This window comes from Nilaparvata lugens, chromosome 3 (assembly GCF_014356525.2).
Source record: "Nilaparvata lugens isolate BPH chromosome 3, ASM1435652v1, whole genome shotgun sequence".
NCBI lineage: Eukaryota > Metazoa > Arthropoda > Insecta > Hemiptera > Delphacidae > Nilaparvata > Nilaparvata lugens.
The window spans coordinates 25137382-25154350 of NC_052506.1; the positions used below are offsets into that span (position 1 = coordinate 25137382).

The following is a 16969-nucleotide window of genomic DNA, read 5'->3' on the forward strand; positions in this document are numbered from 1 at the left end:
TTAAACTTGAATTTAAAAAAACACTTTTGAAGTGAAAGTGCACTTACTTTTGTAGTGACGCTCGTTTCGACCTGTTGTTGGTCATCATCAGACTGTCCAAATCAACAACATGTCGAAACGATCGTCACTACAAAAGTAAGTGCACTTTCACTTCAAAAGTGTTTTTTTAAATTCAAGTTTAATTTATTTTCTATCTTTTCCACACACTCCAACCTCTTGTCGTTCGTTACCTCTTAATATTTTCTCTCCGTCTTCTTTTAAGGCAAAACATTTATAACCTTTCGTTAATAATGATGTTTGTAGTTTTTTCTTATTAATCTTTGAATGATAATCATCATTGTCATCTTCGATTACATACTATTACTTCCAAATAAAGTGTTCTATAATATTATTGTTTCCTTTTTCTAGTACTTTTAGTATCTTCTCTGCTTTTTCATTTTCCTCCATCCCCCCCTTCTTAACTCATACCCCTACTCCTCCTTTGCCTTCTCCTTTTCCTTCTTTTCTTCCTTTTCTTCCATTGCCTACTTTTTCTCCTTTTCCTCCTTTTCCTCCATTTCCTCCATTTCCTCCTTTTCCTCCTTTTCCTCCTTTTCCTCCTTCTCCTCCTTCTCCTCCTTCTCCTCCTTCTCCTCCTTTTCCTCCTTTTCCTCCATTTCCTCCTTTTCCTCCTTTTCCTCCTTTTCCTCCTTTTCCTCCTTTTCCTCCTTTTCCTCCTTTTCCTCCTTCTCCTCCTTCTCCTCCTTCTCCTCCTCCTCCTTATTACCTTCTCCTTCTCTTCTTTCATTTCCTGTTCCTTCTACACTTCTCTATTTTCCGCTCCTTACTCCTACTACTCTCTCTTCCTTCCACTCATAATCCTCCTCTTTCTCTTCTCATTCATTCGATCAAGTACAATGACTGTTCAAGTTCAGTTGTACTATTAGTATGACTGGCTTCCGCTCTGGCTACTTTTCTTTCTTTTCTATCTACTTCCATCTGCCAGTTCATTCCCTTCCACTTTTTCTTCCACCCACCAACATCATCAACATCAACATCAACATCATCATCTCAATGAGAATGATTATTATTGGTGTTTGTGCAAAGTTTGGCCTAGCGTGCATGCATGTGAAGCAGGCGTAGTGTACACCGCACAGTGAGCACAGCTTGGCGTGTCGTTAAAATGTACTTGGGGGAAATAAGTTTGAAACACGTTCAGGCAAGCATAGGCCGTATAGTAGGCTCTTCTTCAACTTTGTAGACATAGCATATAGCAGTCCTGAGACTACCAGAGACGGTAAACATGATGCATACATTGCTCAGAAAGTGGTCTACCCTCGTTCTTAGCTGGCTGGTTGGCATCTAGCTTTTAGTATATTGGACTTTTCATGTTTAATGCTCGTCTTCTTACTTACCATATGAGTATCGTTTGGTCTTTATATCATGGAGGAAGAGACTGGAACTATTAGACGATAGTGAAGTAAAAAAATATATTTTCGAATTACGATTGTTTCAATGGTTTGTATTGAAAAATTGGGTTGTACTGAATGAGGAGTCTTTTTAAAAATGCGAAACAATTTGAGAACACTTGAATGGAATGAATGATTACCGACTAGCCAAATCAAGCTTATTGTTTTTCAACCACTATTACAGATATGAAATATGAACTTCAGGCTTATAAACGGAGAGACCAATATCAATTGTTGATATATTTGAAAATAAATTCGGATACGAGTTCGCTTGATCTGAAAATAACCATTGTAATGACCAATGTCTAGGAATATGTAATACTTATTGATTTAGATCAATTACATATAGATCATTATAATTTTCATTAGTATTTGTGAGATGATATCTGATTATTCATTGATTAATTCCACTCATTCGATCCTTCATCACTTTTTATGAAAAAGAAACACTGAAAAATTCAATAATCCTGATTCACAGGAAAAATATTATTCCATTTTGGAACATGAATTGAAATGTCACTTTATTTTATGATAATTATTGGAATCAGACTTAATTTAAATCTCGAAGCAACATTATTCCAGTTTTCCAATTTCTTATATGGCTTATAGTGGTTTTCATATAAAGTTGATGTTAGATCTACTTTATACTTTTTATAAATATTTTTTCTAGAAATTCATCATTATATTTTTCGATCAATCCTAATGAAGTTATTATTTGATAACCATAGTTTGAATTCTATATATTCTTCCTCAAACCTTGTCTGATGAGCATCTGATCTTATTGGAATAGAATAGACTCCAACCATATTGAGAAGAGAGAAGGGAAACAAGCTAACTTGTAAGTTTCTCCTACACAAATCTCTGGAACAGCCGGTACCATATGGTTAAACATTCGGCCAAAAGAGTACCATGCCCTATTAATCCATTGGGATTAAGGACACTATATTTAGTGGAGCTGCGTTACGCCCTACCGATTCTATTTTCAACTTTTATCGAGGCTTTCTAATCTAGTCGGTATTATCGAAATTTATTGCTTCGCACCCATCCCTTTGCGCTTCTACGATCGTTGAACACATCGTTCCCGAAATGTTCCGGTTTTTAGTGGAAGTATTCTCACCCCAATTTGGAATCGGTTCCACTCCAAAGAACAGCTTTGTCTTATCCATATAATTTGTTCAAGAGACATACCCATGTGAATGAAATTTGAAAACTATTTACTTCTGTCCAATAGGAGAGGACTATTTCAAATCAGCAGAATATTTTTTTAGTCTTCGAATATGATATAACTGAGAAATTATTTTTTTCTTGTGGTAGCCTACAAGGATGTAGATCTTCAATGAAAATTTCATTGAATTCAATACCACCATCTAAAATGCAAACTTGAATACTATAATATTACATTCTTCCCTTCGCTCTCACACATTATTCTTTCCCGTCCTACTATCATATAATATCAAATGTGTTTTGTCACAATGTTATTTACATATGAGATTTACATTCAAGATTTTCAGATTTTTCAATTTGAATAAAGCGGGATAATTATCCGTATGGAGTTTTGAAAACAAATATTCAATAGACAACAATGTGGATCTCCCTACTAGTTCATAAAGTATAAATATCATTGAACCCTTGTCTACTCACTAACGGAGAAATAAGGGTTACATTGAACTTCATGATCTTTGGACAATTAAACTCTATGACTCATGCTTTAAAAAACAATGAATCCATTCATAAACTCAAAACTCAACTCATAATCCATCTGAATTCAAAACAAGTCTACTCTTTGCAGTTTTTATCACGTAATTCCAAACATCAGGAATTCTGAATTCTTCAACTTCAGAACCACAGGAGAATAAAATACAACCATTGCAATAAATATCATAGTAGTAGAGGTTGTACTCGTAATATCGAGGAATATAACCTCGCTTTTGGCTTTTGTCCTGAGGTTGAAAACTTCAACAATAAAATTATTCATCTTATCGCAGGAAAAGTCCAACAATAAAACCATTCATTTTATCACAACAATGGATCACGAATTATAAAGTATGCTATATAACATAGTATGATAATAACATAGTACGTTCTGTCTATCTTGTTCATCTTGAATTCCATAAAGTGACTTCTCTCGCATCCATGATCTCAATTACAATTCATCTGTGATTTGCAGTCTCACATATGTCCAATTTAACGGCCACTCCTCATCCTCAAAAATCCCACATGAAAAGCACGAAGAACCCGCTCACACTCCATCCACCATCTTGGTTTCCAGCACGGTTTAGTAGGCAGTAAAGGTATAGCCGTAGTAATATACGAGCATTACTGTACCGTCGGTAACAAAATAAAAGTTTTATACCGTTTTATACAGTTTTATACCGCTCGCGACAAGCAGCGTTCTTTCTTGCGCGGCGCTTTCGCCCAATAATAAGAGCGAGAGCGCTGTGAATATCACGTGTGATATACGGTGAGATCGTTGCACAGTTTACGAACAGCGAATAATAGATGATGTGCCACTGTGGACTGTGGAAGCCATATGGCGGGCGAGGCATGGATCACATTCATCAAAGTTACAAGCAGCGCGCTCATCCAATCACTTTGATCTCTCAATTATTTCGGCTGCTCCACACGATAAGGAAGATCTCGAATGGAACTATTTTGGAATTTAGCGGTTGAGTGATGTGTGTGATACTTTACAATTCAAGTGATTGGAACTATTAAGAAATATGCTCCGAATTTCATAACTTCCAAATTGGTGAAACACATATGAGATGAGACTACAATGTACTACAAATCGTGAGTTGTAAAAGCATTATTAAGAAGTCTACTGGAATTGGTAGTGGTATTATCAATTTCTAATTTCACTTTTTGTTAGCAAGCAACAAGCTATACTATTACAATTTTTAAACTATGACAAGTAACTGTCAATGCTCAGGGGAACTACAAACTCAAATTCTGTCATCATGTCAATACTTCACAATTTTGACACTTGGTGGTCGAAGTGATTGGTGAAGTACTGTAACTGACATGATGTCACAATCAGAGTGATTCTGACATTTGATTGACCTCCAATTGATACCGTACTTAACTTCCATTCAATATCAATCATAACAATATACTTGTTATGAAAAGTTCATAGCACTCTCATTCTTACGGAAAATTACCCTAACATTAATATAATTTTATTACGTTTCATATTCCTGGATATAGGTTTGGCTGATCCGAAAACTTTCCTGGAGAGATGTTCTCAAACGTCACTTGATGACAATATGTTTCAAACTGTGGAGCTGTGAAGTTATTTGAATGTTAATATAACAACAATAGCATCATACAACAACAAACTAGACAGACACTGCAAATACTATTTCTATCCAAAAATCATTTTATACATAAGTGAAATATACTTGGGAAAACTATGAGCTCAATGTATCCAGAAACTATGAACTTATGATGTCTTTTTTGTGTACTTGTGTACAAAGTATCAATATTATTGTATCCATATGAAGTGACTTCTGTCAATGCAATTTTGTTTGTGATAATAAAACATTCTTGATACTTGTCACAGGAATTGAAGTCCATAGAAAGTGCTTAAAACCGTCCACAACCTTCAATATAGTTACCTCAATAAAAATCAACACTCAGCAAAAATTTAGATCAAGTAGGCTCTACAATAATAAATTCAATGAACACAGGAATTTACTGTTCGAAAAACCAATTTATCAATAATTCAGAATTTAGTGCATTTCCAGACTTTTGAACTACTTGCCAGAAACACATAGTGAATACTTCCCAAAATCTTCTCAATATATATATGTAAATGTTCATACCATACGGTTAAGTTGAAAGATAGTGCCAACATGTTATCTCTTTCGAAGAAAGACCTCATAGAGACCACTCACTTGACCATGAAATGCTAGCATCTTTAGAAGAGACTCGTGCATTTATCGTCTTCCCTATCTTTCCAGCTCCTTTCACTTCCTTGACATCTCTTCTCTTCCTTGTGCTCTGGGTTGTAAGCAAGCAGCTACAGGATTCTCAATTTTTGGGTTCAACAGACATCACTTCTTACGCTTCTTATCCCTTTCTTTTATATGATGCCCTATTTCAGCCTAATATTCCAACCTAAAATATAAGCGTGGTCAGCCGTTGCGTATAAGTTCGCAATGCGTTTCTGAATTTGCCTACTGACTCGTTACGGCTAGGCTTCTACATAAAACTATGCACTATATATATAGTGAGCCGGTTGACAAATCCAGGAACGCATGTATACATGCATACTATAGTTATATTACAATGATTCTGTACCCCGATACACAGGGGGTACTATATCTATAACCAAGCACTTTATAGTTATATTATAATGGTTTCTTCACTGCGTTCTATACGTATTTACACGCCCTACATAAATATATTAAAGTGATACTACAATCGTCTTACACTGAGTTTCACATGAATTTTGATACATATAACCAAGTACTACATAGTGATAATTCGAAGGTCCTATTCTGTAGCTATGAAGAGGGTTCTATAAGTGAAACAGTATACTATATAGATATAATGAATGGTGCAGTTATGCATCAGGGTCTTAGGTCTGAATTTCACCGGAAGATCAGCCTGCAATGGTTGAAGGCAGCTGAATTTATGGCTGAGGGTTGCCAGCAGCTACTTCTTTGCATGGCGGCAGGGGTGAAAACTTGAAATCGGCAAAATGGGAGGCACAGCACTGCTCAAAAAGTCCGACTCTCGAACATTTCCGTTCCAGTGCGGCCACTTCTCTTTTTGCACATATTCCACACTCCTTTTTAAGCAAGACATACGCTTGAATATTTTTTCGCCTATTTCTGCCATGGAGAAGACACCGTTGGTAGCATTATTCGTCTGTGCTTCAACATTGCTGTATCTCGAGGTACATCTTTTGAAATGTCCTGCTTTTACATCTTCAGTCACTTTCCCTCTACCCTTTTTCTGTTCAGGGTTTCCTTATTTTCATCAAGAAACAATATATTTTATGTTCTTCATTAATATTAAACCTTTCATTCCTTCCTCTTCATTTAATTCTTTCCTAGCTTCTCCTCTACATCTATTTCTTTTCCAGTACCTTCCATGATCTCCTCTCTATATACTTTGTAAAGTTGGGTCTATTTAAGCAACAGATCATTCTAGTATTGATTTGTTATGCTTTTCACAACCCTTATATTTTCTGACCAATATTATAGTTTCTCTGTTCCCCCATTCTCTCCTATCTATCTCCTGAATTCTTCTTTTCCACACTTTCATTTATGTCGATAATATTGTCTACGCTTTCCACCTCTAATTTTGTTCGTTATTTACTCTTTTTGTTCTCCTCATTTTCTTTCATCATCTTCTCCTGAGATCATATTTCTTCTCTACTATGTTATTTCATATTTTTTAGATCATCTATATTTTACCCTCTTCTTCTTCACACTCTCATCCTCTATCTTCTACACCATCGCACTCTAAAACTCTCAGCCTTATTCCTTATTTGTTCTCCAACAACATCTATCTGAATCTTTTCTCTTTATCTTCTTTATCTGAATCTTCTTCTCTTCTTCAATATCCTTTCTTTTGTTAATCAGATTCATCCACTTTCTGAACCACCTTTCCCCTCTCTTAACCTCTTTTTCTCATTCTGGACTTATTTTTCTCTTTCTGAGCCTCATATTTCTTAACCGCACCCCTTTTTTACCAGCAAAATAAAGCGATAAAAGGAAAATCCTCGATGTCAGAGCGTGTGTCCCGCCCTTTGCTTTTCACTGTGGAAAAGCCGTTTCCTTCGCTTTCATTCGGCGGTACACGACTTGGAAATGTAGCCCGATTTTCTTTTCCCCTTTTTCTACATTCAGTTTCCACCGACTATTGGTATGCTTTAGCACACACTCAGACAAGAAGTTATCCGATGTTCGGTCGTTCCTTCATGATTGTCGCTCGAATGAGTTCTGCTCTGGCTGTTTTGGCCATGATACATGCTACTTTCCATGCCTGAATTGTCGCCCATGTATCATCAGAGCTGCACACGCCTTCAGAGCTTGCTCACATTTCGCTTCCAGTTCATCTTGTATTATTTTCAATTTCTCTCCCAACGGCCTCGATGTAATAACGTCTTGTAGCTTCTATATAAAAAGTTGAGTCTTCAAGTCTGTTACGAGTAGGCTTCTCTTAGTGAACCCTGTTTGAGAATGAGTTTGCAAGTGAGTTATGTGGAAATGAACAGTTATTCTTCCATAATGACGCTTTCGAATACTATGTGTACACATCAAAATAAACTGTTAAGAATAAAATGGATTTTTGAGAAAATGTTTGTGAATGGGAGAAGATACATTTTCGTAATGAAAATGGTGATGGTAGAACTTTCTACCATTGAAAAAATGAAGGAATTGACAATATTACAGTATTACAGATATTAGGATGGAAATAAGAATGATTACGGTTGAACTTTCCTCGGGCCATCAGAGTATTTTAATTGAATAAACATATTAGTTGGACTCCAGTCTCGATCATGATCTTGATACATTCAACATGATCTATCAATCGAGTTGATATAACCATGACAATATGAACTTCCTTCGTCAGGAAAATAATAAATACGATCTATATACATTCAGATATGTTTACATTGAGAGGTCCTTTACTCATGATGTAAATTGAAGCTCAATGAAGTTATTCTTGGGAAAGGATTGTTATGGCTTGTTAGTATGAAAAAGAAAGATTTCTGTATCAGTCGATTGCTTTAAGTTGGAAGACACTAATTTGTGATTTACTCATATTAAATTCCAAGTAAATCTCACAAGCATTATTCCTTCCACACAAATAACTCACAATAATTATCACACGAACCAATTTCAGCTTCATCATTGATCATTTGAACGCATCTTATTTATCTCCTATTTTTCATTCATACATTCACATTCATTATTCCTTATTTATTGAACTATCTTGTGTCCTAAAATTATGAGTTATTCCCCTACAACTCCTAGTATTCCCAGCCTTTACTAAAATAGTCGTGGTGTGTGAGCTCGTTCGTTAGGACTGTGAGTAAAAGTCCGGCTGTTCTGGTGAAGGGGATAGATTTTGTTCTTGTTTTATAATACAGTTTTCCTGTCACAGTTCGGGCAGTTTAAAGAGAATTGTATTATTTGAATAAGAAGGGATCTGAACCCACTTCATTAGATCAGTTTTTTATTTTTAACTAATAATTAACTTCACGTTTCAACCAGTGGATGCCAAATTGGGAAGCCATTATCATAAAGGTAGGTGACTACTGAGTCATTGTTTTAAATTTTCCATAACCACAACAAAATGAATCTTCACTGAAGATGAAGCAGCAAAGCGAGTAGCCCTTGAAATATTCATCTGTTTATTATTTCGTAATTTCTAATTATAATTCCAATTTTGTAATAAATAATTTATTGTTTTGTTTTAATTATCAAAAACCAGTACGATCATTTCTTGTTTTTCATTTTCCCACCCTTACATACTCGGTGAAGGCACATAGTGCTTACATATTTGAATAGATCATGAATCATGAATAGATGAAGAAATGAAACTGTTCTGACCGAAACTGCTCACTTCAGAGTCCAATTTCGGAATCCAATGACACAGTTTCTCAAAGAGTACTACTACTTAATCCTACAAACAAAATCCCCTGTTCTTACTGATGAAAAGGGTTCTAAAGAACTCAACAAGCCCATCACTCGATCACGAGATAAATGAGCAATCTCCTGTCTCCGAAATGACAGTATCGGTTAGTCATAAGAGTGTACCACTCGTCTGTTCGGCCAAGTGGGAAAAGGGTTGTCACCCCAACTGAAGTACCTACACCCCATAATTCGAAGGGAGGAGTCCCAGGGGTCCATCTTGCCCGAGGGTATCCAACGGTGCCATCAGGTCAATCAGTCGATACTTCAGCAACTGTCCTTCACAATTACTTTGATGTGAGAATAATCCTTTTCGTGTCCCTGAACTTGAATGGTACATACTAATTGAAAAACAAGATAAATCCATGAACAGTTTTTCATCCAGGCGAACAATAGCCTAGTGTCTGATGTTGATGATGATCTCTTTTGTCCAATGTATGATATTTCAATACGAAATGGAGGGTTGTAATAGTTATTAATTTTATCATTTGTTATACATAGGATAAACAATTTTTCATAGTGACAACAATGGTGTGTGATTATGGTCTCTCTCATCCCATGTATGAGATTCCCATACAAATTAGAGGACAAAACAAATTCATAAACAATATTTCTCATAGTGATTGATAAACAATGGTGTGTAATTTCTATTATGATTTCCTATATATCTCCTATGAGATTCCAATAAGAATTGGAGGACAATAAAGTAGTATAAACATTAATTTTTCATAGTGACGAACAAAAGTATATGATTCCCATTGTGGTTTTTCTTCTCCCATATACTATTTTTCGTTCTCATGCATGTTAGTTTTGTAGTCATCTGTCAGCAACACTGCACCAAACTGAGTTGTGTTTTGAACCTACAGTTTCTCATGTTAATTTTTGTCATCTTTTCACTGTGAACAATATAATTATATCAGACAGATATATATGGTCTTTGATAAATTCAAACTAAGTTCTCGTGAATTATACTTTTTGTGTGCGTATTTTTTTTCAATTTTCCCAAAACTAATGAAGTTGACTTGTGATGTTCAAATTTCAATTCACAGAGCAATGTTTGAATTTTTTTTAATCATTTGATTCTATCCAATATTCACGTCTCTATATTCCATATAAGAAGGGCTTCATATAAAAAATTATAGAATTTATCATGATCAATTGGACTCATCGATTATTGGTTGGTTATAATTTGTCAATAAGTTAGAAGTTGAAACTTCTTGATGATGGGGAGAAACGTATTTTCCACAAATTCTGAATTCTCCTACCACCAGGATTCGCCCCACTTTTACTCATTTTCCACCAGATCGATAACATTATGCGCTTCATTGAACCAAATTTCAAGACCATTCACTAAATCGGCTCGATTTGCGCGTAACGTGAATTATTGTCGGGGATATTGAGAGGATGGCTGCAGCAATGAAATCAGATGCAAACCAGAATTACAGCTAGACGCCAATACAGACTGAATTATTATAGGTGGCATCGCCCAGGGGGCTGAGAGGGGCTTCAGCTTTTCTCCTTTGTCGTCTTCTTTATCTTTTTCTTTTTCTTCTTCTTCTTCTTCTTCTTCTCCCTCACCCTTCTGTACTTCTACCCCCATTTCTCTTCCTTCTTGGACTATTATACTCCAACATCCATTTAGAGTACTTTTCTACTCAATCATATCTCCTCCCCTTTTCCTATTTTTCTTCACTGTGTTCTCAACTCTTGTTTTTTTCTCACTTCTTGTTCTTATCTCTTTTGAAAACTGTTCTCTTTTTCTTTCTCGCTTCTCTTCCTGCAGGTCTTCTTCTCTCTTCTTGCCCCTACACTCTTCATTTTCCTATCCATATTCTTCTTTTGCTTCCTCTCCTCCTTCCTTTGTACTTTCTCTGCTCACTACTCTACTTCGTCATAGACTTGTTCTTCCTCACACTTATCCACTCTCTCTCTCTTCCTCTTCTCTCTTTGCTTCATCATAGTTACTTCTCTACTCCTGCTGTGCCTTCTTCTCCCCCTTCTCCACCTACTTCTCCTTCTCCTTCTTCTCCTCCTACTCCTCCACCTCATCACCAACTTTCTCTTCATCCTCACCACTACACCACCCTCCCTCCTTCACCACCACAACCTTCCTCATCCACTCTTCTTCTTCCTCCTATTCCTCCCCTCATTCCTCTCCTACTCTTTTTCTCATCCCCAACTTGCTCCTCCTCCTTTTCCTGCTCACCACCTTGCTCTTCCTTCTCCCTCTCTTCCTCCACCTCCTACTCACCCTTCTTGCCACTATCTTCCTCACTAACATTGTCTGCTCCTTTCTCCTCCTCCCAATCATTCCACTCCTCCATCCCTCATTCTCTCCCTCCTTCACCACCTCCTCATTCTCACCCACCTCGTCACCCTACTCTTTTTACTCTTCCACCCCCGCTACGACCTCGCACTCATCCTTCTCACTTCTATCTTCCTCCCCAACCCTCTCTCACAGCTGTTCTATTGGCAATCCTCATGCTGCTTCTACTGCTGCTATTTTATTTATGAGTTGCCGACCCCCGTATGTATTTCCCCCGTGACACTGCCAATTGATAGCTGCATGCACCTTTCATGAGCTCAACATTCCACTAGCCTACCATACTAGGCTACTATCATATTTTATGCAGTAGACTAGACAATCGTGTAGCGTTCACTCGCTTCGATTTCGGACTTCATTCTTCAGGGAAATCAAATTAGTATTGGAGCAATATTTCTCAAAAAATTACGATTGATTTCTGATATTGTAGCATTATCCTATAAAAGAATACATTTTTTACCACATTCAAGAGTAAATTTGAAAATGTTTTTCACCTAACAGATACTGAGATATTTAATATCATGAAAAGAAGCATTGAGTGAAGTCCATAATCGAATTGCAAGCAATTTTATTGAAAAATTCGAGATTAATGTAACGTACATTTTTCAAAATATTGAAGTGTATGCGCTCAGTTTAGTATTAGCTATTCGGCAAAAGCTTAAGTTCACAAAATACCTTAGATGATGTAAACCAATCAAATAATAATATTGCATAGTGATATTCATCTGAAACTATCAGCACCCCTCATAAATAGTCTCAACATTTCGCATTTAATCAATGCTGACAGTGAGAGCTGAATCACACCATAGATGCAAAATTGATTAAGATATAAACGAGTCAAATCTGCAGGAAAAGTGTGGTTTATCGATAATTTTTATGAAATAAGGGTCTCACTAATAATGAATTCACATTGAAAAAGAGATTCTACATCAACTTCATTCATTAATTCAACGGAGAAATACAATCCGTGAGGAAATGAGCATAATATCTATCTTTTCGAAAATATCCATCCTTCTCATTCATGAGAACTTCTTATGACTCGTCATGGCTCATAAACACAATTTATGAAACAGCTGACACATTCATATTGTCATCATGGACAGCTCTCATCGAGCATAGGATACACTTCATATTTAACAAATGAGAAATTCCAGAGTTTGAAATCGAAAAATATAAAACACTTTGGGAATGAATGAGTAGATACTTGGTTCAGAATTCAAGCAGATCTTCATCAGTTCTAATACAAACAATCAAATATGGCTCTATCCTAGCAAAAAATCTTCATGTTCCGAATATCTTTCAACAAAAAACTAGTTATGAAGAGCTTATTGTCGGTCTCGAAATAAATTTCAACAATAGTATATTTCGCACCTAGAGCAAAAAATGAGATTTTTCCGGCTCGAAATCGGTTTTCAAGTCCGAGGCCGTAGGCCGAGGACTAGAAAAGATTGAGAGCCGGAAAAACATTTTTGCCCGTGGTGTGAACGATATTTTTCGCCACACTACAGGTATTGCTGACAAAATAAATAAAGAATACAAAATAAAGGATACTTGTTCTTGTGCCTATCTCTTGATTTTAGTGGTAGAAGATTTGCAGTCAGGATTACAGATTCTTTTAAAATTTCACTTGGAATATCACGGGCGTCGTCATCTACAAGCATTTTTGAAAAATTGGAATGCGCTAATCAACAATAAATAATTGAATAAAACTGGTTGCGAAGCGAATGCTGAATTAGTTTGATTGGAGACTCGAACTGAAATCATGGCGACTTCAGCTGATGATAAAGCTGATGAAGTGGACACTCGCCCGATCTAGCGGATGACTTATTAACTACGGACTTCCATGAGCGGCTGGAAAGTGACCACTTTCTGGCCTAGACCGGAAAAGAAACCCTTTTCTGACGTCAGACGAGAGTCGTCTGCAAACAAGGTCTTTCAGATCTACGTAGGGATTGGAAAACAGCTGCTTTCTGTGCAGTGTGGCGAAAAAATTATTTCATTCCATTCCACTTAAAGTCTAATTCACATCCTCTTGCAAAAGTCCACCTCTTTCTGAACTTTCAAGAGCACATCCACTTGAAAATCAACTCGTAACAAAGGTTACTGCAACAAATGCTGGAAAATAACAGCAGGTACACAAAATCAGAATCTGTTATAGACGAGCTCTACATTATTGATTCTATTAGCCGATCTTGACGGAGAGAATTTCACTCTAATAAAGTTTCCGTCCCGAAGTGGCAGCGTTTTTCAATTCCGAACTGAATGAATTAACGTCATCAAGACAGAAAGCGGTGCAGGTTTTTCTAATAAGTTTTGTGTTGATGGCTGATGGGAAGAAAGGATAGTGAAAAGAGGGGAAGGAAGTTAGGGATAATAAGGGAGAGGAATTGATGGATAAAGAGGGAAAGAAAGTGAGGAATTATAAGGGAAAGAGATTGATGGATAAAGAGGGAATGAAAGAGGAGAAGAAAGAGGGAAAGAAGGGAACAAAGAGGTAAGGAGGGAAAGAAAGTGACTAGCTGTCAGTCAGCACTGAGCGCAAACTGAGACCGTTCTGATGATTAATTGCTGATCTGACATTCCTCACACCTCGGACCATCTCCCTCTTCACCACTCTCATGCCTGATCATGCATCATCACCCCTCTCTATCACTCCCTCGTCATTGCCTTGCATCCTTCGTGTATATGTCTCTTTTCTTCCCTCATAGTTCCTCGCCTCTTCACGTTCTCGGAATCAAATCCTCAAAAAGCAAACCATCAATACCTTCTTTAATCTTGCTATACCAGCTGACCAACAACCTCGGAATTGAAAGATATACGATGCGAATGAACTACGCGAAGATTGTTTTGCACGGGAATGAATAGGTCACTAAAACAATAAATGTGTGTCTATGAGGAATTTACTCGGTCAGATCAATTACGGAGATTGGCGGCGAATGAAAGAGTCATCCACTTCGAGCCGAATCTGCCTGCCTTCTTGCTGATGCTGTTTCAACAGTCACGCGACAATGTGGTTCACTACAAAATGTTCCACGACAAAGTGGTTCACGACAAAATGTTCCACGACAAAGTGGTTCACGACAAAATGCTTCATGTCAAGGTACACCACTCTCCTTCACACCTTACCTTTCAAGTTTTTCTCTCATTCACAACAACATTTTTATCAGATTCCATTACACTATTAACAGGCTTACATCTTCCTCTATCAAACAGCCTGATTGTCTGCTCGCGTGATGTCCTGCGGAAAAACTCAAACTGATTCGACTGATTGATTTAAAATTTTGCATATAGATTCTCAATTTACCGAAGATTGCTATAGGCCTATTTTGAATTAAACAAGATCTCAGTAGGTCCAATTTGTCAAATTTTTAATAAGACCCTTTCGCGGAGCACGGGTTACCTGCTAGTCTTATATGAAATTGAATATTATAACAGTTCTGGAACCCATTGACAGCTGAATGAATATACAGCAAGTGAGGTGAGACCTCCTCATTGGATAGCAATTATCTTTCATCTCTCATATCTTATCATCATCCGTCTCACGCACAAGCCTGGAGCTCATGTAGACATTACTCTCAGCAGAAAAAAAATGATAATTATGAGCCTCGCTTACGATACAGAGATTATGTGCCGTTTACACAGTATCGGATTAAACTAAATTTCATTGTAAACTGGAATAAATCCATATCAAGTCTCGTTTGTTATAATGTGGTTCATTATTAGTTGAAGCCACCAGCTGGTTAAATCCAGTTTAAGCTTTGACTGTGCAAACGGCCGATGAGTGATAATAATCGAGAGATAGAGATCAATGATATACCTATGATCAGGACCTCCTCCTATAACCTACCTATAGGAAGTACTGCTATGATCTTACTTTATCTCACAAACTGTTGCATTCAGCACGTGGATGGTCGCAAGTACTATTTGTGACAAGTAGCTTTGTGACGTTCATTAAAACGACCGCAACGCTCACCGACTGCACTGCATGTGAATAATGACGACAGGCGTTGTGACGTCATTCAGACACAATCCGCTACAAGCCTCCCTTTCATCAACTGCTGCTGACTCTAATTAACTAACCTCAGACCCACCGATTCATCCCAGAACGCTCCAGTTTATCTGGAACACCAGATTACAGAGTTCCAGTTTACAAAGTTTATCCGGGTTTAAAAACCTAATGCCAATTTTGCATGGGATTCAATCAACACTGTTCCAATCATTGAAACAAAACTGGATTTGACTAGATAAAGAGGACATACTTTTATCTCACATATTTGAGCTCGATTCTCTTCATTCAGTATGAGTATTTGCTCCTATGAGTCCTAATGGGACTACTTCCAATGAGCCCGATCACTATTGTTGCTATAGCAATAGCAATTTCGATGAGACTTAGTGCTCTGTAAATTGTTATTACACTCGTACTGAGTTTAGGCTGATTTCTGTGCTGAAGATGACAGCTCTTAGAGCAACTCTACAAGTCCATGATAATATATAAGAGTCGAATTAATTTCCAATTACTAGCACTACACTAAAAGTTGATAATGTTCTCCAAATTGATAAGCGTATTATTGGAGAAGATTAAATTGAATTGTGATTCAAAATGAACTTGAGAATGTATGAATTCAACTGGTACAGCATTATACAACTTGAAGATTCAATTACATCAATCGATTCAACAACAATTATTGTTTCAAGAGAGTTGAAAATATACAAGGCAAGGTATAATTCTGATTGATGACAGATATAGATAGAATCAGCTATTATGATGGTCTAAAGCACGTTATCAGTTAAAAATGTTAATCATTTGGAATAATCTCCTTCATTAGAAAGAAAACTTTTATTATTTGGAATAATATGGGAATCATACAATAATGAACCCATCAGCTATCAAACTACAAACTCACCCCTCTAATATGTCCAAGAAACTCATCTATATAAGTACCTGCAGAAAAAAACAAAAAAAAAATCAGTAACCAAGCCTCAAAAACTAAATACAAACTACTTAAATCTACCTCAACTACTAAATCGCAATAACTCATGATATAATCTCTCTCAAAATTGATAAGCGTTCAAATTGAACGTAGGTCAGTTCCATTATGAAAAATTCCACGAAAATGGAAAAGGAATCATGACGACTCCATTAACTGCATTAAAACACTTGCAGTTGACTGGATATATTTATTCGATTAATTGTTTCGTCAATCACACGATCATTGACAGGTACTTCTGGAATAATTCTAGAAATGAACGAAGAAATATAACAGAATCATAGAAGAAAATACTCTTGGAAAATGATTCTACTACAGAATAATATACTAATCATTATTCTACTGATTTGAACAAGAATACTGAAGTGAAGAGCATTTGATAATAGTATTTGTTTGTTTGAATTTTGAAAACAAGGAGAATTATAATCTCTGAGATTGATGGAATTTGTGAAATTCAACAAAATCAATTCTATAAACTTAACAACCGATGAAACTGTGAAAAATCATCTGAGAATTGCTATTTCAAGAACGATAGGTTATTGTTGCTTTGTTGCTAAGAAG

At 36.5% G+C, this 16969-nt stretch overlaps 1 protein-coding gene across 3 annotated transcripts in view; it reads right to left on the reverse strand.

The window, feature by feature from the left end:
- Positions 1-16969, reverse strand: part of LOC111049519 (insulin-like growth factor-binding protein complex acid labile subunit) — a 301718-nt gene that overhangs the window by 41987 nt on the left and 242762 nt on the right. Inside the window, exon 1 of one of the 3 annotated variants that reach the window (XM_039423389.1) lies at positions 16325-16337. The exons of the other annotated variants lie outside the window; for them this stretch is intronic. The gene's annotated coding sequence lies outside the window, so the exon portion shown is untranslated. Of the gene's footprint in view, positions 1-16324; positions 16338-16969 lie in introns of those variants that run through there. 3 annotated transcript variants of the gene reach the window in all.